The sequence below is a fragment of the Cimex lectularius genome, unplaced genomic scaffold (genome assembly GCF_000648675.2).
Source record: "Cimex lectularius strain Harlan isolate CLEC.00 unplaced genomic scaffold, Clec_2.1 scaffold34, whole genome shotgun sequence".
NCBI lineage: Eukaryota > Metazoa > Arthropoda > Insecta > Hemiptera > Cimicidae > Cimex > Cimex lectularius.
Window position 1 is genome coordinate 1,232,134 of NW_019392635.1, and position 22,448 is coordinate 1,254,581.

The 22,448-nt window shown below is 34.5% G+C and overlaps 1 protein-coding gene across 3 annotated transcripts in view; it reads right to left on the reverse strand.

Annotated features, from left to right (window-relative positions):
* The window catches only part of LOC106661879 (glutamate-gated chloride channel), a 185,290-nt gene extending 163,206 nt beyond the window's left edge, over positions 1–22,084 (reverse strand). For all 3 annotated transcript variants that reach the window (XM_014385611.2, XM_014385610.2, XM_014385606.2), the window contains exon 1: positions 21,987–22,084. The gene's annotated coding sequence lies outside the window, so the exon portion shown is untranslated. The remainder of the gene's footprint in view (positions 1–21,986) is intronic.
* Between the last annotated feature and the right edge of the window lie 364 nt (positions 22,085–22,448).

Below are 22,448 nucleotides of genomic sequence, written 5' to 3' on the forward strand. Positions count from 1 at the left end.
CCAAAACGAAGGCTGCTCTTACCTTGTTGAATTTCTAGTCTTCTTCCTCGGATGCACGGTTTGAAGGTAGGATTTAGTTAAGAGGTAAAGAAATCTATCAAAATCCAAACTGAATAGGGAGATGTTATTGTTATCTCATTCTAATCTGATTATCTACAAATGAAACATTAATTATGATTTTAGCAATAACTGTCAATTTCTGGATAAAAATCAATTAACTAAATCTATAATGATTATGTAACGATTTACAAGAAAACAAATCATAATCATATTCTAATCACATACCTTCGTTCGATTTTAGCAAGGGACGTTTAATAACCAGGTTTAAAAAGGCTGCTGACATAATGATTGACGCACTCCCGTATAATATTGATTTATCAGATAGATACACGCCTCAAATCAACCTCCAATAATAAAGCACACACATTTTGCTTATTTGTTAATTTAAAACCAAAAGCCCAGTTGGCCAATATTTAAAAGAAATAATAAACGGTACATTTCTACAAAAGGTTTTTTAACAAATCAACAAGTTGAAACGTTGCTTTTTCAGATGAACAACCTTCCAACCAACCGGATATATCATTTTTCGAATAAAATTGTTAAAAAACAAGGTTATTTAATTATCTGTTAACATAATAAAAACAAAGAAATGAGGTATGATTAAGAGGGATTAATAAATAACGTGTCGTTTGGCTTTAGAGAAACTGTGAAAAGCATCAGTATAGAATATGACGAGATACTTGTTTCCTTGGATGTGAAATCGTTGGTCACAAGTAAACACCTAGGCTTAATAAGTTACATCTTGATGAGGCGTTGGAAAGAGTTGGAGGTACTAACCACCATCCCTTGCCATACTATATTAGAAAATCTTCATATCACTGCATTTAGTGGATATTGTGAATATGAAGAACAAATGTTTAAACAAAAGGAAGGTGGAATACGCTATCACCAACACTAACTGGCGTAACGAATGAGCTACGGGAGTAGATAGAACATAACTTCACATTCTGCATAAAAATCATCAAAAAATATGATCTATTCCTCATTGCAAAAAAGTGTTGGTGGAGATTTTAGAGGCTTTTAATTCATTTCATCCATCGCTACAATACGCACAGGTTAGAGGTGGATGGGAGGCTCCCGTTTCTGGATTTGGTTGTAATCAGGAAGGAAAGAAAAGAAAAAGGCTCGAAATCCGGATCGTTGCAAAACAACTTTCTGTGAGTAGGAACTATCTTTTTAAAAAGGATTGAACACCACACTCACTCCATAATTTATCATTTCTATAGGAAAAAAAATTGTTAACTAATTCGTATATGAAACCCATCAACACAGATATGGTTTTACACTTTTCATTGGTCCATTTTTTCAGATTAAGTTTAACATTATATACAACTTTTCAATGAATTAATCTTTAAGTAAGGTATTGGTTGAGATAAAAAAGTCAATGGCACGAGCGGGATTCGAACCCACCATCTTCGGCTTGATACGCCGCTGCTCTACCCCTTGAGCTATCGTGACTTCGATCCACTCGGACACTAACTTCCCATCACAACCACACCTTGTGAATTTTTGAAAAATGACAAAAAGGAGGGAAAATTTCAAAGGTGGGGTTGAGATGGGAAGTTAGTGCCTGAGTGGATCGAAGTCACTATAGCTCAAGTGGTAGAGTAGCGGCGTATCAAAATGAAGGTCGTGGGTTCGAATCCCGCTCGTGACGCTGGCTTTTTTATCTCAACTAAAAACCTTAATTAATTGAATAGTATTTATCAGTGTTAAAGCGTAGGTCTAGCGGGCCGATGCCGGAATTTTTTGTGCCAAATTTGCCTTTCCTTGGATTTGTTATATAGTTTGTGGCTACCGAGTACTCCATCCCACATTTGAATTTTGAAAGAAACAAGGGTCTTCTCTCATGAACACTTTCTGCTAGTTTCTGGGCTCCCTTTCCGAATTATGGAAGAAATAGTTTTCTACTGCGTTAGAATGTATTTATTTGTTTGATTGTCTCAACCCAACCTTTCGAATTTTCCTCTTTTTTGCCATTTTTTAAGAACAGCGGCGTATTTAGCCGAAGGTCGTGGGTTCGAATCCCGCTCGAGACACTGAATTTTTATCTCAACCAATAACTTACATAAAGATTAATTAATTGAAAATCATATTTATATTGACGCAGTCGTGCAAGCAGGTATTGTTTGGTTTGACCGTAATATACTACCGCTTTTTATGTTATTTTTCTCTGACAATATTGATTTGTTAAATTAAATCTCATTTTTTGAAAACAGTTAATCAAAAATATTAAATACTCTTCTTAACGGTTTTTGCTTGCCAAATTAGGTAGTGTTAAAATAATTATAATAACCAGAATCTTTTGAAGAGTGTATTTTACAGTCTATCCTTATAAATGTATCATTCGTTCTATGTAAAGTCTTGATTGAGATAAAAAAATCAGTTTCACGAGCGGGATTCGAACCCATGACCAATAACTTACTTAAAGATTAATTAATTGAAAAGAATTTATTTGGACAATCGGACCACGAAATGGGAATAAATATGATTGCGATGATGAAGAAAGACCTGGAACTGCGTTATCAAAACATAAACATGCTAAAAGTCGTGGTTTTGATTTTGACAAACTCCAAATCATGAACAGAGAGAAAAACACAGATCGCCGCCTTGTGAAAGAAATTATGTACATTCACCAGGATAGCAATTCGTGCAATTTAAAATCTGATGTTAATGGTTTGAGTATAATGGGATTTTAGAACAAGACAAGCCCCCGACCGAAAATTTCAGCAATGCATTTTATAGTTATTTATAAAAGGATTATTTATTTAACTATTTATTATGCATAAGATTTAGATTTACAGGCTGTGATACTATTTTTAAGAAATCCTTGTAATAAATGTTAGTTATTAGTTGTTGGCGGTGTCAAAGTGTCCCAAGAGATAACAAGTATTGCAATTCATCTAGTCAAACACCTGTGATATATTTACCTGTAAAAAGTTTTATATATTTATTCATTTATTGATGTACATATATCTTAAAATAAGTGTGTGAAGAAGAGGTTGTAAAAAATGAATGGCATGATGTATAACCATTTGTTTACATATTGACTGAGTATCTGTGGGTAGCCAAAATGAAACAAAAAATTGTTTTATTTTATTAATTGCTATCTGTCTCTTTAGTGCCCTGAGGAAGACAATAAAAATTGTCGAAAGTACAACTCACAGTATTTGGTCTTTTGATCACAACCCAAATTCAACGGAAACATTGGTGAATGAATAATGAAAAAATTATACAGAATTCACACGTGTTAGCATGTTTTTAGGCTTTCTTCTATACGCGTCAAGATATAAACTATTCATGTGAAGGATGGCCCTGAGTTAAATTGATCCTTCAAAACAAGATCAAAGTCCTCAGGGTATCTTTAATATGAGTAAATAATAAATAAACAACTTTGTAGTCGTAATCTTAAAACTTCAAACAAACGTCGAGATGAACTAATAATTTTAAAGTTATGGGGATTTATTGGGTAAGTCATATTTCTAAATATACGTGAGGGTGGTAAACCAATTCTCAACTTGTGTATATAATTTAGCCCGTTTGAAAGTGAAATCAAAATTAAATATCTAACTATTTTTTCAAGGCTATTTTTGAATGAACACTTCCACCAAGACTGTCTGAATTACTTGATATACATTTCACCATTTAATGAACAAATTTTAAATATTATTTATTCTTTGTATGTAAGGTCTTGGTTGAAATGAAAAAGCCAAGGTCACGAGCGGGATTCGAACACACGATCTTCGGCTAAATACGCCGCTGCTCTACCACTTGAGCTATCGTGACTTCGATCTTTTATTTATTATATCCATTATGTTTAGTGGTCTGTTGGTGTCCGAGTGGATCGAAGTCACGGTAGCTCAAGTGGTAGAGCAGCGGTGTATGAGCCGAAGGTCGTGGGTTCGAATCCCGCTCGTGACACTAACTTTTTCATTTCAACCAATACCTTACGTAAAAAGATTAATTGTTTGAAATATGTTATTTGGTTATCAGTTATTAGTTATTATGGATTAATTAATATTTATTATTTATTTTTGTGACATTTTTTATTTATTATTGATGTATAAATTAAAAATTGATAGAATGAAACAAATTTTAAGAAAAAGGATTATTTTGCTGGAATTCATTTTAAATCATTTAAAGAACTGGATAGAAAATCTTTTCTTATGTAGCGGGATTGGAAAAGTGGTAAAAAGGAGGGAAAATTCGAAAGGTTGTACGTTGAGATGAAGAGTTGGTGTCCGAGGGGATCGAAGTCATGATAGCTCAAGTGGTAGAGCAGCGGCGTATTTAGCCGAAGGTCGCGGGTTCGAACCCCGCTCGTGACACTAGCTTTTTCATCTTAACCAAGATCTTAGATAAAAAGTATACCTAATTAAAATAATTGATATATATGGATTTCTATAACGTTGAAAGACTTTTCGTCCTGAATACTGATCAGAGTGATAGACTCTCGGCTCGTAGTCCCCGTGGTCGTGGGTTCGATTCCTACCGTCGCCCCTAGCAATTTTTTCACGTACCCCCCCCCCAAAAAAAACCACTACTCATCNTCGTAATCAGCCTTAGTGGATCGAAGTCACGATAGCTCAAGTGGTAGAGCAGCGGCGTATTTAGCCGAAGGTCGTGGGTTCGAATCCCGCTCGTGACTCAGACATTTTTATCTCAACCAAGACTTACATAGAAAGAATAATTAATTGAAAGAAGTAACTTGGTCAATTGACCACTAAAACGTAAATGGTTTAAATATTATGTTAAAGAGGGTCCATCAGCAATATTTGGAGGGGATTCTAATCCGTCTATTCAGAATGAAAATAGCGGAGGAGAGTGGGAATAAGGCCTGGCAAACAATACACCAGCCCCTATTTCGGAAAATCTCGACTCCGGACCCGCCCGTTCAATCAGAGCCGGTGGTCATCACCCCGTCGGTGGAAGTATCATTCAACTCATTTTCCCAACTCTGTCCGCCCGAGGAAAAACAATCATTTGGCCGAAAGTGAAGGCAATTCGGGGAATATCGACCCGCAGACTGGGTCATTCCAAAACGATGCACGAGGCGGCGAAAAACCGGGGGTTTATTAAAAAGTTCCATAATGATAATCCGATAAAAAAAAGAAGAAGAAGAAGAAAGACGGTCCGCTTTCAAAGGACTTCTATCAAAAACTTGCTCCGCAAACAAAATCCTGATTTAGATCCCTCACAACTTGCGGGACCAGTGATAAATCGGCTGCCAAAGAAACTCAAAAGCAAAGCGGTAGGGATTAAATACATGTTTTTGTTGTGAGATATATCATAATATCGATTATTAAACATTACTTTTTTAAAGACTTTAAATTTCTCAAAACATTAGTTTGTCTACTAGTCTTCATCTCATGTTTTGTGAGAATATTGATTGATCATATTCAACTAATTTATAACAAAAACGACTATCTCTGGTTGATATGTCACTTTATTTTTTTCCTTTTATTTGAGCAAATTGACACATAGACAAAACACTACGAAATGCCGAAAAGCGTCTGATCAAATCAAGGATAGGCGAACCAACATGACCTGCAGGATCCATAGGATCATAAATGGACAACCTAAGATCGTGGGTTCGAATCCCGCTCGTGACACTGACTTTTTTATCTCAACTAAGTACCTTAATTGAAAGATATTAATTGGTCAAGCGGACCACGAAAACTAGTGAATTTTTAATAAAGTAGTTGTTTTTAATACATTCAATTTTGTTTATTTTTTTACTTTGTAAATTCTTTTCAATCTGATTGTATTAGTTAGTTACTAAACATAACATACAATTAATTTTTCTTTCTGTGTAAGGTCTTGGTTGAGATAAAAAGCCAGCGTCACGAGCGGGATTCGAACCCGCGACCTTTGGCTAAACACGCCGCTGCTCAAGCACTTGAGATATGCTTCGATCCACTTGGACACCAACTCTCCATCTCAACCTACAACCGTACGAATTTACATAGAAAGAAAAATTAATTTAAAGAAGAAAACTTTATCAACTGACCACTAAAAACGTAAATGGATTAATATAACTTACAATTATTAATTCATTTTATAATAGATTAATTATTCGACTTGCAAAATTAAAGAAAACTGTCGCAGGATGACAATAATTTAGAAAAGAGAAATTTAAAAGTAGAAAAAATTTATTTCAACCGTTAAATATTTGTAAGAAAAAAATTCCTTTTTATGTTATAACGTTATCCGGGGGAGATGTCACAGGATTGGACGATACAGTTCTATAAGAATGGCAAACACAAAGGGATCCGGTTACTGAGGTGTAACTTAAATAATGATACAATACACCCACACCTGCACCGACCCTACCCACTTCTTACACTTTCTTTTGTTAAAATGTGTCTGTATGTATGTGTATTCTTTTAGGTATGGGTGTGTGTTTGTCTACGAAACGATGCGCCGAGTCCTTTCGTATCGCTGTTTCAGTCCTTCCACCCTTAGTCGAGAAACACAAAAAAGAAAGTATAAAGACGTCTCCAGTTCGCGATGGATAAAGTTCACAAATACATTTGTTTTCCTAAGGCGTACTGTAAAAATCTTTCCCAAACGGAAAAAACTGGTTTTTAATCGTCAGAAGTCCTAAGTGCCTATTGCATATATGTATTAGTGTGCTTGCATCAATTTCGGTAGAAACAATAGATTAAGATTTTTTGGGGATGAATCTGTTTTGGTCGAGATCGACTTTTTTCATCCTTTCCTCGTTAGTTTCAAAATTTCACCACCTTCAACCACAACCTTCAGTCCTTGGTCAGTGAATTTTCATTACACACACATAATCTTGTCTAATAATAGTCTGTTTTTGTTGTTGTTTTTTTTTCAAATAACACGCAGAAAAACCATCAGCTATGATAAAATGCGTCTTGGACAACAAAACATAGATATATTCGGAGATCGTGAGATGCGGTCTGGTGTGACGTAGGTTTTAGAAAAACATTTTATTTATCTGCCAACGTTTCGATCTTTAATGATATCATCTTCAGGGCCTGGGATTTATAAACATTTTTTAAATTTTACAGATACATGTAGGATGCGACAAAATGAATTTATACAATGCTAGAAATTCATTTTGTCACATCCTACATGTATCTGTAAAATATAAACAATGTTTATAAATCCCAGGCCCTGAAGATGATCTCATTAAAGATCGAAACGTTGGCACAATAAAGTATATGTTTTCTAAAACCTACGTCACACCAGACCGCATCTCACGATCTCCGAATAATCATAGACTAACGGTCACTAAACACCCCATGTTTCTGCAAGATGACAGGAAAACCAAGAACTTTTAAAACGACCAAATTTCATTATGATAAAAGTGCTAAAATTTGTTGGTCTGTGAGTGGGTGAAAACATGTCGATCTAACCACATTACTGGGTCCGTCCACTCTAGAGGGTTGACGTTTCACTCGAACCCGTTTCGGATTCAATCCATCTTCAGTTTGTGTTTTAATAAGTTGTATTTATTTGTGTTTTAATAGTTTGTATTTTAAACGGATTTTGAAACCATTAAATAAAACAAGGAACAATTAGATAAACACTCTCATTTACAATTGAATTTTACGACATCTGGTGGGCGGTATGTTTGCGTCAAAATTTAGAAGAAACTGTTTATTTTATTATGTGAACGTCAAAATCAACACCCCGGCCCAAAATTGTTAGTCTCTATTCCCAGAGCACACCAAAGTAATTACGGATTTTAGGTATTAAACAGCTCCTGTCCCAGCCGTCAATGAAACTAGGGTAAACGTCGACTCGGCTTCTATAATGTAAAGTAATTTGTATTTTCGACGGGCCAGCGCGCGCACACAAGTTATAAAGTTAAATTATAGTTAATCGAGAGACCGACCCAGAAAAATGCACAAAAATTGTTCAACAACATAATTTTATTGTGATTCAGTTTTTTTACGTTCTTAGCTTTAGACGTGACCAATCTTGTTCTTAATTGTGAGATGGTCAGTTGACTATTGATAAGTGCTGATGTCAGTAGTTTAGTCGTTTAAGATTATTTTGGTCCGCTTGTCATCGCTGGTTTTCATTTAAAGCATACAACAAAACAATACACCTATTAACCATAACAAAATACAAAAATCCCCGTGCCAGTACAGTCGAAAATAATCAGCATTATCAGAGTTTCGGCTTTCGTCATCTCCAGTAAGCAACCGGCTGACCAAAATCGATCGGAAAAGACAAAACCTAAGACGAAAAGAAACCAAGGTTATTCACCTTATCGATCTCGAGAGTATCATTGAATTTATGACTGTGACATATCAGGATTCTTACTTAACAAAAAACTTGGTGGTCGGCTCTGAGATTTGAACTCTGCTAGGTAAAGTTTGGTCGTTTCCAATCCACCTGCTTACCATCTCAAGTTTTGTCTCTTCAGCGTATCTGTTACGTACTTGTAGAAGATTGGCGAAATAACCTTTCAGACTTATGATTGTAAAATGTATTATATTATTATGTGAACCCTTTGGACCTGACCGGACAACTATGCCACTAGTTAAGGCTGTATCGTTGCCCTACCAGGTTAATTATTTGAGATACGACCCTATAGTCTAAAGGTTTTATACCGTCCTTTACTTTTCCTGAAGAGAGAAAGACAAAAGCAAACTTTTCTAAAGTTGTTTTATAAGATTTATCGAGTTTTATCAATAGCAGTCGAAAGCGTCCTTAGTCCCGAAGATAGTTTAGCGTTGAGTCCGGTCGTTAAATCTTTTCACCTGATTTATTTTTCTTTTGAAAAGAAAGGAAATGTTTTTATTAACATCGATTGAGACAGTAGTCAGGAAATGAAAAGCCGTCAGGAAAACACAGTAGGTCGTTAATAAAACATCCTAAATGTTGATAACTGCTCAAGTTCAATAAGAAAAAAAGTAACGTCTCAGATAGTATAAAGCAGCGATGAACTTTTTCCATTTTTAACTTTCCGCCGTTTAATTTTCGTACTCTAGGACAGCATTTTAATTTATTTCTGTCGGATTTATTCGACGTTATATTATTATTTTATTTCTTCTGAGATATTTTATACTTTGACTTTTTCCCTTTTGCACTGCACCTCTATTCTTAATATAGAGGTTCCCATAAATACTTAAAGGTTTCACTTCTTCATATATTTTTGAGCAATTCAAACTTTATTCTTTGCAATAACGTCTTCTGCAAAGGGAACAGAAGACCTAAGCCAAAAGTAAGGGACTTATTTTACCCTCTTAACTTTTACAGTGGTTAAAAGACTCGACGATTCGAACGGGAATAAAACGCGGCTATAAAAATCTTTTCTCTTGTTAAAAGTTTAACGGACACTTTTCCGTTATCGAATGGCTGTCTCCTATTCGTACGAAGCAGGCTAATTTTCTTCTCTTCTCTTCTCTTCTCTTCTCTCTCTCTCTCTCTCTCTCTCCCTCTCTCTCTCTCTCTCTCTTCTCTTCTCTTTTGCCTTTCTATTATTTATTTCGGTCCGACCAAGAGGGCTGACTTCTCTTATTCAATTGTCCCCAAGTCTTGAGATTACCCTGTCCTATGTCCAAGACAGAAAACCCGATTTTCTAAGCTGATAAGACTATTTTCTTACTGTTTTATGTTAACTCCTTTTTTATTTTCTACACTTCTCATTTCCTGTTTCGATTAACTACAGGAATTCAGAATGTTTGAGATTTCCTTAAGTGTTTTTTTTTAAATTGGGCCATGTACAACAAAACGTTTATGTTTTTGCCACTTGATTTTTAAACTAACCATAAACCTAAAATGTCTGAAAATGAACATTTACTTTATGATAAAACCAACAAGAATAGATGTACCACGATTATAATTGGTAAAAATTAAATTTAAAAAATTCACAAAAACTGTTGCTTTGTTAAAGACAAAAATTAGTTGTTGAGGCTTGATAATAAGTTTTTTAAAAAGGTTTTTCATTAGGTTTAATAAAACAACGCACATATTTGTAATTTGTACAGACTGCAATTGAATTTCTTTCTTTTTTCATATCCTACCACAAGGCTCTTGGCTACTGATGTATTGCCTGTTATAGTTAAACTATGTACTAATTAATTTATGTTAATTATGATTTAATTCATCTATTAACACTACTCATAAACTAACAAGCATAACCCCGAAATCACACCCCACACATGCCCTTATAAAAGAGACACGACTTTACAAAAATCACACACTCCCAATACACTGAACAAGGGGAAATGCCTAAACGCGTCCGACGAGGATGATCAGACCAAAATGATCGATAACGATAATGGTGTGTGTGTTTGTATAAAAATGAAATAATGAACATGCATAATCATAGATCTTGCATCTTATTGTTTCATAGTGAGCGGTCAGAGTGACTTATAACTAAATGTAATTTCACAAGGCTTTGGGTGTTTTAATTTTTGTATCGTTAGTTGAAAGGAACTCTTAAAACTAAAGCAGTTCCTACCCACTCATTTTTACCCAATCCTATCGTACAGTTCGTTGCTTCAGAGAAAGGTGCACCAGTGGGTTCTCTGAGAAACGACCGATCCAGGCAACCTTCCTGCAAGGGAACATTCTTGTTGCTATCCTGCATACCATTTATACTGCTGACCTTCTAATACAGTCCAACACGTCCTTATACTCCATGCGGACGATCCCGCAATTTTATCCCCTAACTCCAGACCTACCAAGCCACGACCAATATCCATCTTGAACTCATTGAAGAATGGTGAACATTGAAGAACTGAACGAAATCGAATGCACCCAAATTATGTTCAAATTAAACAAACGGCCTTGCTTACATCTATTCGTTAACAGGAAAGAACTACCGACATCGACACAAGTAAAATACTTAGAGTCATACTCGGACAGTAAGCTGACGGGGAGTCCTGACGCAAGACTCTAGAGACAAGAACTAAATATACGATTTGAACAAGTCTTACAGGACCGAAATCAGACATGACGGTAAAGAACAAACGAAATCTGTACAAAACATTATTTTGACCTATCTGGAAGCTGTGAGGTACCACCAAGCCAACTAACACTTAACCAATCCAATAAAAGTCCTCAGAAGAATTCTCCAAACTCCTTGCTCCAACCTCATAATCCAAACTGACGTTGATTTGTCCTTCGTCGGAGAATTGATTCCTTCCCGCTTCTTCAAGTTTCACTCTATTCTTTCAACCATTCCTAACTACTGCTCAACTCCTCTCCATTACTTCCCATCCTAAGAACCCTTCACGTCGCCTCACGACGATGTCCCCCGAAAACCTCCGATAACGAACGTAGGCTTCTCATAACACGTGTCCTCCGGGTGGAGTACTGGTCGTAGTGTTTTGCCCGGTGTTTTATTTTTATTAAGAACGAAGAAATTATTTTTTATTAAGAACAATTTGTAATGTGTACAATTCATGTACAGGATACAAATAAATATTTTGAAAAAAGGCAAAAAGGAGGGAAAATTCGGAAGGCTGGGTTGAGCTAAAGTGGTAGAGCAGAGGTGTATTTAGCCGAATGGTGGTGGGTTCGAATCTCGCTCATGACGCTGACTTTTTTATCCCAACCTTACATAAAGATTAATTTCGAAAAAAATTAAAAGGAAATCAGAGAAATTTACTTGTCCTTGAGATAGTTAATTGCTGAATTTCTCAATTTAATATGTTTGCAGACTTCATAGTTATTATTATATATCAATCAATCAACTTTTATTGTAAGCGACCATAAATGTCTTAATACGTCATTTCATTTTGTATTACATCATAACATGATAAACCAATAACATTGTAACATTTTACATTACTCCATTTATAGCATTACATATTACAGGTACATTTCCATGTCCCATTTATTTTCACTATACTAGATTGTGTTTACATCTAAATAAAAAACTCAGCTAAGCTTCAACACGGATTTTGAAAAATCCATTTCTGTATTTTCCTTTTAAAACTTTTTTGCTTAGGATTTTTAATGGGTTTTGGAATTTTAGTATAATTTTTTTGTCTGAACTCGTAACATTTTAAAACTTTTGATGTTTCAGTGAGAGGTTGAACTGTCTTATCCTCATCTCTCGTTTGATAATCATGGTGTTGCATAAACAAGGTGTAGTCAGTAACGTTCTTTTTAACGTAATGCAAACTAACATGTACATGTGAACAAATTCTGTCAAAATATTATTAGATTTAAAAAGTGACTTACAAGGAACCGTATTCCCTACACGAAACATTAGGTGAATGAAGATTAGTATGTCTTGGATGTGAACTGTATAACTTAACTCGAAAAAGCGAAAAATACATCATTTTTCTTACGTAAACAGACAGTATTTCTATTTGGCCATGAGGAAGCAAAGGGAAGAAAATTTCCTACATGTTTCAGATACATTAACACTCCATGACAGGATCTTGTCAATCCAAACTCACAGCAATTTCAAGCTTTACATTCTTTTGGCATGAATGTAAGTTTTTCGATTTATTTGCGTCTACATGCATAGAATTATCATTGAACCGATCGACCATACAGGACATGGCTTCGTCTCAAATTAAATTAAGTTGCCTCATATTTTTTAGCTATAGAAATTATTGTGATGAGTCTTTACAAATTGATCTAGATGTATTCGATTAAATTTCTCATATTTAAGGGTATTTTTTTGGTCGTTTACATATACTATAAAACTGCTATAACTAAACTAGTGAAAATAGACAGATCATGATCATGACGATCGTTGACGATATTATATGTTAGGTTGTAAACCCATGCCTAATTTTCATTTTTTCAAAAACTAAATTCAACTTAACGTTTAATAAACCTTTGGCTCTAACTTTTTAATTATTCTTATCAGCTTATTCTTAATTATAGAATTATTCAATTAATTATACACAATTTTTTCGAAATGAAAAATTTGTGTCACAGGCGGGATTCGAACCCACGACTTTCCGCTAAATACGCCGCTGCTCTACCACTTGAGCTACCGTGTCTTCGATCGTCCATGCCACAAAATTCCCATTTCCATTCCACGTTTAATTCCAATTGTAATACATTATAAAATTAAAAATAAGCTGATAAAAATAATGAAAAAGTTAGTATTAATCTAGAACCTCACCTGAGAATCGTACAGTCCCGCTAATGTAGTACAATCGTTAATAAAAGTGTTTCTATATGAAGTTTGTGGCATGGGCGATCGAAGTCACGGTAGCTCAAGTGGTAGAGCAGCGGCGTATTTAGCCGAAAGTCGTGGGTTCGAATCCCGCCTGTGACACAAATTTTTCATTTCGAAAAAAAATTGTGTATAATTAATTGAGGAACCTTTGGTTATTTATCAATTTCCTATAATATTTACAATTGCGCATCCATTATTTTACGACGAAACCAGTGAGAATAAATAGGACATAATAATTATTAATTTAGATCTTGAGGAAGTTATGATGTAAAAAAAAGTAAAACAACTGATTATTTGGAAATCGTGAGATGCGGTCTGGTGTGACGTAGGTTTAGAAAAACATTTTCTTTATCGTGCCAACGTTTCAATCTTTAGTGAGATCATCTTCAGGGCTCAAAGTGTTTGTTTTCTGTGTAGATGTGTTAGTACTGTGTGCCGTGTTGAGAGTACCCAACCTACGTCACACCAGACCGCATCTCACAATCTTCAAATAATCATTAATTAACGGCCACTACATACCACATTCGTAAAAACAAGTGTTTCTTTCTTTAAAAGAAAGGAAAATAATTTTATAACTAATGAGTTAAAGTTTCAAAATAATCCACTATATTTCGTTGTCCGATTGACCAAATAACTTCTTTCAGTTAATTAATTTTTATGGAAGATATTGGTTGAAATAAAAAAGCAAGTGTCACAAGCGGGATTCGAACCCACGACTTCGGCTCAATACGCCGCTGTTCTGCCACGTGAGCTATCTTGACTTCGATCCCCTCGGACACCAACTTCCCATCTCAACCTACCTTTCGAATTTTCCCTCCTTTTTGCCATTTTTCAAATTTTGTGTAATCAGGACTCGATTCGACAAATGAAATAACCACGGAGAGCTTTAGTGAAGATATACTTCGTTTTATTTCGGGATTGGAACGAGGGTTTTCAGAAGGGAAGTTGGTGCCCGGTGGATCGAAGTCACCGATAGCTCAAGTGGTAGAGCAGCCGCGTATTTAGCCGAAGGTCATGGGTTCGAATCCCGCTCGTGACACTAGCTTTTTCATTTCATCCAATACCTTACATAAAGATTTCATAATATTAATATTAGGTGAATAGGGTAACCTGTTGAGTGGTAATTTTACAAGGAGTCGGGTATTTTAATTTTTTTCTTAGCATAAGGCAAAACTTTATAAATTGGCTTTTTTTTTAACTTTTAACTAAAACTTATGAACTGTAGCTAAAATTTTAATTAGAAATAATTAGATATGCTTTGTCTGAGAAAAACCATAAGTGTTATCAAAAAGTATTAGCACAACCAGTTAATCTCTGGTATTTCATTGTCTCACCCTGTACTAAAGGATTTTAGAGAATTCCCCCGACAATTTACAGAGCGCTTCATGATAATTATGAATTTAATTAACATCCATTACTGTATATTAGATGATCTTACTGTGGAAAGCGAGAGAGATTTCGCTCCCTACCGAACTACGATTAACTCTCAAATAACTAACATTAAGCTTGAGATAATGGCCGTCCTCTTAATCTACCACTCAGCTATGAATATCACTCGGGAGGAGAATGGATGGTGACAAATCTCTCGGGAGTCGGGATTCGATCCTGGAAAAACGTAAGACTAAGTATAAGGGAGTGGGCCGAATCGAGTCACCTAAAACCGATATCAATTTTTCACCTTTTGGAGTGGAAAATTCGGATTGAATGTAAATAAATGCCTTTTAGTTAAATCGGTGATGAGGATACTGTATACGGGTTGCCATTTAGAACGGATCAATGCTAGGAAATGATAACATCTGAGAGATAATGAATGCAATTACTGCGACGACCTGGAATACAGGGGGGCCGCTATAATAAATTTTACCCCGTTTTAAAGCCCCCTTGGGCCTGTTTTAACGGAGGAGTTAAAAGTTGGAAATCTTGCCGTTTTAATTTGGCGGCTTTGGCCATTTCACGGTGAAAAGGATACCAACTAGCTGGATTTGATTCATTCCGTTCGATATTGCGCCAAAACCGACGACAAAGATTTCTCATTTAAATTATCAACTGTGGCATGTTATGAGTTAGAAAAGTTGAACAAATTCCATGGAAGTCGCGTGATGCAGCAACAAGGGGAACGGGGCAATTATGATAAGTCCATTAAACATTTTCAACAAAAATAAATAAATACTGCAATGGTGCTTCAAGCTTAATACCGTTATTATTTGAAGGTCTCAGTAAAATATATTAATTTAGATAACCATTTTTGAATATAATAAAGAGATTATCTATATGTAATTAAAGTAATAATATGGATTGAATTGACCCAATATTTTAAAACAAAGTAGCTACTTAATATATCATGTGTTTCTAAAAATCTTAGAAGCTTAAATGTATGTATAAATACCTAAAACAAATTTCGTCCTTTTCCAAAGCTAAAATTTTTGTATTTAAAGCAAGTAGATTATCAAAATGGTTAAATACTTTAAAATTATCAGGCGAATTAATATAATTTTTTTTAAATAAACGTAGTGTTACAAACATGGTACATATCGTTATTAAAAAAAATGAATCATACCTATGATTTTTCTATTGTGAAACAGCAAGCTCACCTGTAACAAACAGAAACAAAGATGTTAGTTTTTCGTCAATTCTTCCCTTGAAAAAAAAAAAAAATTGATAAAGCGGCTTAATGGTGGAAGGGCAAGTTTCAAATCTTCTTTGAATTGCAAGGAATCACAAATAGTGGAAAAACTGGGTATCAATCACATGCTCAGAGAAAGCTTAATTGTTAATGTCTTTTTTCTTAATCGTGCTTAATTACTTAATGTTTTCTTACTCTTTTTACTTAACTACTTAATTCATCACTTATTCATTAGCATTCATTAACTTCTTAATACACCTTAATATCATATATATGATGTATGTATGTATGTATGTATGTATATATGTATGTGTATATAGATAGATTAATACTGTATTTCTGCAATAGCTATTACAGCGGAGTGCCAAATGGCAAAATAAAGATATATACATCATTAAAGTTATCTTCCAACTTAAATTAACAACACTATTTAAAAAATGAATTATAATAATAATAATAATAATTAAATGGGACTTAACTTAAAATCAATAATTACACGACGCAAGAATGAAACATCATTCATTTACAATAAAAGCTCTCAATTTAAGTGCTTCATAAACAAAATTGAACACATCAATTTTGATATATATACATATATTAAATTCACTAATTTCGTGGTCCGCTTGACCAATTAATATATTACAATTAATTCAGGTTTTTAGTTGAGATAAAAAAGTCAATGGAACGAGCGGGATTCGAACCCACGATCTTCGGCTAGATACGCCGCTGCTCTACCACTTGATCTATCGTGACCTAGATCCACCAACTTCCCATCTCAACCGCACCTTTTGAATTTTCCCTCCTTTTGCCATTTTTCAAATGTCGTGTAATCGGATTGGATTCTCGGCGACAAATGGAATGGCCACGGAGAGCTTTAGTGAAGTATACTTCATTTTAATTCATTCAATTCACTGGTCCGCTTGACCAATTAATTAGCGGCGTATCTAGCCGAAGATCGTGGGTTCGAATCCTGCTCGTGCCGTTGACTTTTTTATCTCAACTAAAAACCTTAATGAATTGTAATTTTTTTTTTCGTTATGAACTAAGCATATTAGCCATGTGACAATTCATATATGTGTGTTCAAATTTGGGGGGGTTATTGTGAAAAAAGGGCCAGAGGCGACGGTGGGAATCGAACCCACGACCGCGGCGTGAGAGTCTCTCATGCTGACCACTCGGCTACCGCGGTCCCATCAATATATTGTTTGTACTGCTGATTTTAATTAATTTCATATTAATATTCTTGTATATTTTGTTCAAGGTATAATTCATGAGTACCTATTATTCTTAAACAAAATTCATTTTCTGTATTATTAATCTGAATATACAACTTCGAAAGTGTTCAAAACCCTCTTTTCTCCTCCAATTACAAGATTCTCGCTGGAGTTCCACAGGGTTGCGTACTCGGTCCTCCCCTACACATCATTTTCACGGCGGATCGACCCACTTACCCTAACACTTTCATTTTTACCTTTGCCAATGACATGACAAATACAATTAATTTTTTTATAGTGAATTGTAATACACAACTTCCAAACTATCAAAAAACCCTACTTTTTCCTCCGATTACAAGATTCTCGCTGGAGTTCCACAACTAGAACTGTCAAGCGTTCTAACTTTAACAGACTACAAACCATACAATCTAAAATTCTCCGAAATTAATGCTCCCTTCCATTCGTCTTGCATTGTATGGTCGCCTTTCATGCCTTTCACGCCCTTTCCGTGCATACATACCTTGTGTACACGTTCACACAACATACTCATTGTTTTAACATATTTCCTTGTTGCATAGTTAAAGTGCAGTTGTAAATAAATATTTTAAAAAAAGATTACGACCGTTACATACTGCCTGATAGTTAAAAAAGAATTTTACAATAATGGATATAAAAACATTTATTTAATTGGAACAACAATCAATTTCATTATGAGAACTATTTCATTGTATACATTTTGAGTTGAAAAAATCAAAAAGAAATAACACCTAGAATTATTGTTGATTGTTAGGTTTTTATACATAAACATTCAATTAAAACTCAGAGTTTAATTGCCATGTTAATTATTGTTTTTCTATGTCATTGTTTAGTAACAACAAATTTTAAAATGTTGCAGATAGTGAACATTAAATTTTCTATTTGATTTTTTTTTTAATTTTAAACTAATTTTATATGTGCAAATATTTTCAAAACAACACTAGCGCGACGAAAAAACTTTTGATTTTAATAATTCGCTTGATAATAGCAGTAAGAAACGTTTAATCAGAAATTCCAACCACGTTCTTCCATCGAAAAGTGAAAAAAGATTGCCTTTAAGGAGGAAAAACAGCTTAAATGGGTCGACATAAAAATACAAACCATGCACTAGCATAATAAACATATTTATACCCCTTGCGGACGTTGAGAAGGAGGTATTATGTAGATGTCTAAATGTAAAGATGTAGATGTAAAGTATGATGTGGCCGTTTCATTAGCACTGTGACAGACCCCATTTGAAAAAGTGGACGATCGTCAAGACTAAAAAAAATACTAAAATACTAATTCATTTTCACAATTAAAACTGAGATCAAAACATGCTTCTTTTATTTATTTGAACTTATATTATAAGTATGCATTTCGTTAAACTCAACTATATCAACGATGAAACGCATTATTTATCAACAAAATCCATTTCAAATTATTTTGCTCATTTTGTGTTAGTAACTATTGAACTTAAGTTCCATATGTTATTACAAATTCAAATAATTACATAAATTTGCACATAATTTGATCCTTTCGATCATTCTTTTGAAAATTGATACATTTTTTTGTTCATTCATTCCAAATAAATTAAATTTGAACGTGGATTGTTTAAATAGTAAAATATTTATAACTTGATTTAAGCTAAATTTTAACAAATAAGGTAAATGTATTTAACAAACAAAACCAAGTATTATTAAGTTTGTCTTTAATGGTAAATTAGACTACTCTGTCATGGCACTACTATTTTTTAATCGATCGCTTTCCATTTTTTTTTTTACATGAAGGACAGTGTGTTTGTGAGCGAAAAAATAGAATAGGAAAATGTAAGTGTTAGAGAAAGAGAATGAGAGAGAGAGAGAGAGAGAGAGAGAGAGACCTCTACGTATGATTTTCACAAAAATAAATTAAGAGACACAAAAATCCTTCCTTTAATTTTATGTTAGCGGATATGTATATTACATCTGTGGAGAGAAAGAGAGAGGATATAGTGAATGAGAGGGTGAGCAAGGGAGAGAGAGAGGGAGAGAGAGAGAGAGAGAGAGAGAGAGAGAGAAATAGAGACCTCTACGTATGAAATTCACAAAAATAAATTAAGAGACACAAAAATCCTTCCTTTAATTCTATGGTAGCGGATATGTATATTATATCTTTGGAAAGAAAGAGAGAGGATAATGAGAGAGTGAGCTAGGGGGAGAGAGAGAGAGAGAGAGAGAGAGTGAAAGAGCGAGATGGGGAAATAGAGAGAAAAAAGCATTTACTTTCCATCAACTACTGTTAAAAGGTACACATTTTCTAAAACAATAAACAAATAATAACAATGATCTGAATATTATAAAAAGTTATTTTTTAAGTTATTTACTATAAAAAATATGTAAAACTGGGACAAATTTTTTTTTACACTATTAACTTTTGAAAGGCGAGAACATTAACTGTTATTTCTTCTTGTGATCTTTTTGAGCTGATCAATTTAAAAAGGACTAAAAGGGCGTATAATTATATGATAAAAACGTATAATTTGCCAAGTGCAGTTTTTTTAATAAATGCGCACTCTCCCATTCATCAGGAATGGCTGAAAGCCCAAGTTCTTATGAAAACGTCCTCAGTGTGATTTAAAAGTTTCAACGATTCCTAATTATTTTTAATGAAACTCAGGGTCAATACAAAATTCTGAGTATTTTCACACAATTTTAATTATTAAAATGTGGCCAGTTTTATACTTTTATTGTATATAAATGTATATAGGAATGAAAAGTTAGTTCAATTACAATTTTGTTGGGTCTTAGTTTAACAAATAAGGAGGAATCTTGCTTATTTTTATATTATTGCGATACCTGCACTATCCGACACTTTTTCGTGCTGGCAATTTTCTTCAGAAATAGATAAGAAAGGTTACGAAGAAAATACGAAAGGAATATGAAAATCGATCTAGCTTTAATTGCTTCTGTTTCACTGCATGTATAAAACGCGAGCTTATTTTTCACAAAATTCAATCTGGATGAAGTCGTTTTTAAAAAATCGTTCCCAAGAAGGCCAATCATGTTGCCTGATGAACTGGCTAGATTGGAGAATCATTGACTTCATTTATTTACAGCAAAAGGGTCGAACAATCTCAGGACTAAATATTCTGTGTTTAAATGCTTTTGGAAAAATTGCCTCTTAGATCAAAACAATTACCACTTTTCCAGATCAGTTCGTAATGGATTTTTAACAAATAAGCTTTACAATAACATTTAATTTTTTACTTTGATATATTTGTCCGATAAATTTGAATTGGAATTGCACAATAAATCACGAGGAAGTTTTACAATCCAATACTGTACCGTCCAGAAAAACAAAAGTTTGTGTTTTTATATATTATAAATTTTTTAAATAAGTTATATCATATCAAAGATAAACTATGAATTTAAACGTAATGTGAAAATTTTTTTGACGCAATGGACAGTTTACGCCCTTCCCTATCAACCATCACATAAAGCCGTTAAGATTATTTTAAATTAAAGATAGTAAAAATAATTCAAACTATTTCAAAATACGATATTAAAGTTTCTCTTAAATATTTCAACAGGCCATTTTCAGAAATATCTTTTTACAGCACACTTCAGCCTCACTGATATATTTCCCTGATTTTCCTGTTTAAAACTAATATTTTACTTTGATAATTTTTATAAATGTTAAATATGAAAACTAGTTGTGTTGAGTGTATTTGTGAAAATGTACACAACGAAAACAGAGTCGAAATAAAAATCAATGTAAAATAACTTTTCAACTGTATTAATCAGCTAAAAGCTCATATTTACACTTTGTTAATGTACCAACTCTGATTTCACACACAGCAGTTTATAATTAAGCATTGATAGCTATACAATTCTGTATTAAATTAAACTAAACAAACGATTGTAATTATGTTATAAAACAAAAGGGAATAGTTCAATGAGTTTTTTTTGTCCGCTATCAACCCTAATGGTTATTTAAGCGATATCTGAAGGCTAGTTGTTTTGCGTTATTTTAAAGAAAATAGAAAAAATTGTGACTTAGATATGCTGAATCGAATTATATTGATGACCAGGTGCTGCTGTTTTATAAAAGTTCTTTCACTAGTCAGAAGCCTGATAAAATATAATACACATATGCAAAAAAGCACAGAAGATTGGTTTTTAAAATTAAAACATGGCCATTACTACTCGGTAATTATATTCCGTTTAAGTGAAAACAACTTATGAGTTTAAAAAATCATCGTGCCCCAGTAACGCGCTGGGTAGCATAGCTGCCATCAATAGCTGTATCTATTCAAAACATATTTTAACTTTAATAGGACGTGAAATCATTCGCGGTTTTGTTCATATCGATAATATTCCGTCTGTGCAAGTATTAGATTGAACAGTGGCAGAAAATACATTATGAAAGATTGCAGTGACATCTATAAAAAAAAGTCCAGCTTTCATCGCGGTTACACCCAAAAACACGAACAGCTTGCAACAGGGAAAAACCTTTCGTCTTTCCTCCAACTGCTGCAAAGTTTCTCGCGGCGATACGTTGAAAATCATGTTTAATCATATTGTATTGAAAATTAGGAAAAGGAGTGTAATCCTTAATTACAGTTCCGACGTTGACGGGTTCTTTACAAAAGGACCTGTCTTTTTTCAAGACGATCGGTTAGATTAAGAAGAATTAAGGATTTGACGATTGTAAATCCGATGTCTGGGGCATAAAAAGGGTGTTTACCGTGAAGGGAGGGTCCACGCCTAACCTGCCCATAAGGAGGGTGGGAGTTAAAGGGAGAAAGAGAGGACGTCGATGTCCTGCCGGCGCGGCGGCCTCCGTTCCTCTTCAGGACAGCCCAGGAAGCCCGAGGGCGGTTTATCGGGAAGGATCGGCCGACGGGAAAGGACCAGGGAGGATCGGGACTGCTTTTGTTTACTTGCAGACTTACCTTTTTATGGGAGGGAACATACCAGGCTGGGACAGCCGGCGATCTGCTCTGCCTATCTCGGATTTCTGCCGGGTATTGAGCGCGGATGGGAAGGGGGCATTGCTGAAAGAGGGGGCATTTCGTGAAGAGGGGGTCGCGCAGGCTCTGACCCAGATCCCGGCCGTACCTATGGCAACAAGCACGCCGCATCCTCCGACACTTCCCAGCCACATCGATACCTTCAACAGCAACACCCCGCACTATTGGCACCGATTTGCATATCATTTCTTTTTCCTTTATTTTTATTTTTTTATTTTTTTAAAAGCTCGGCTTGGAGCTGACGGTTACGGTTCAATTAACCGACCTGGCACATACGTCTGCTTAATATACATCTTTCTAAGCAAAGAGAGAAAATTACTGACGGCAAAAATCGAAGAATAATCCCATATTTCAATATTCTCCTACTTGTCTATTTTGCCATAC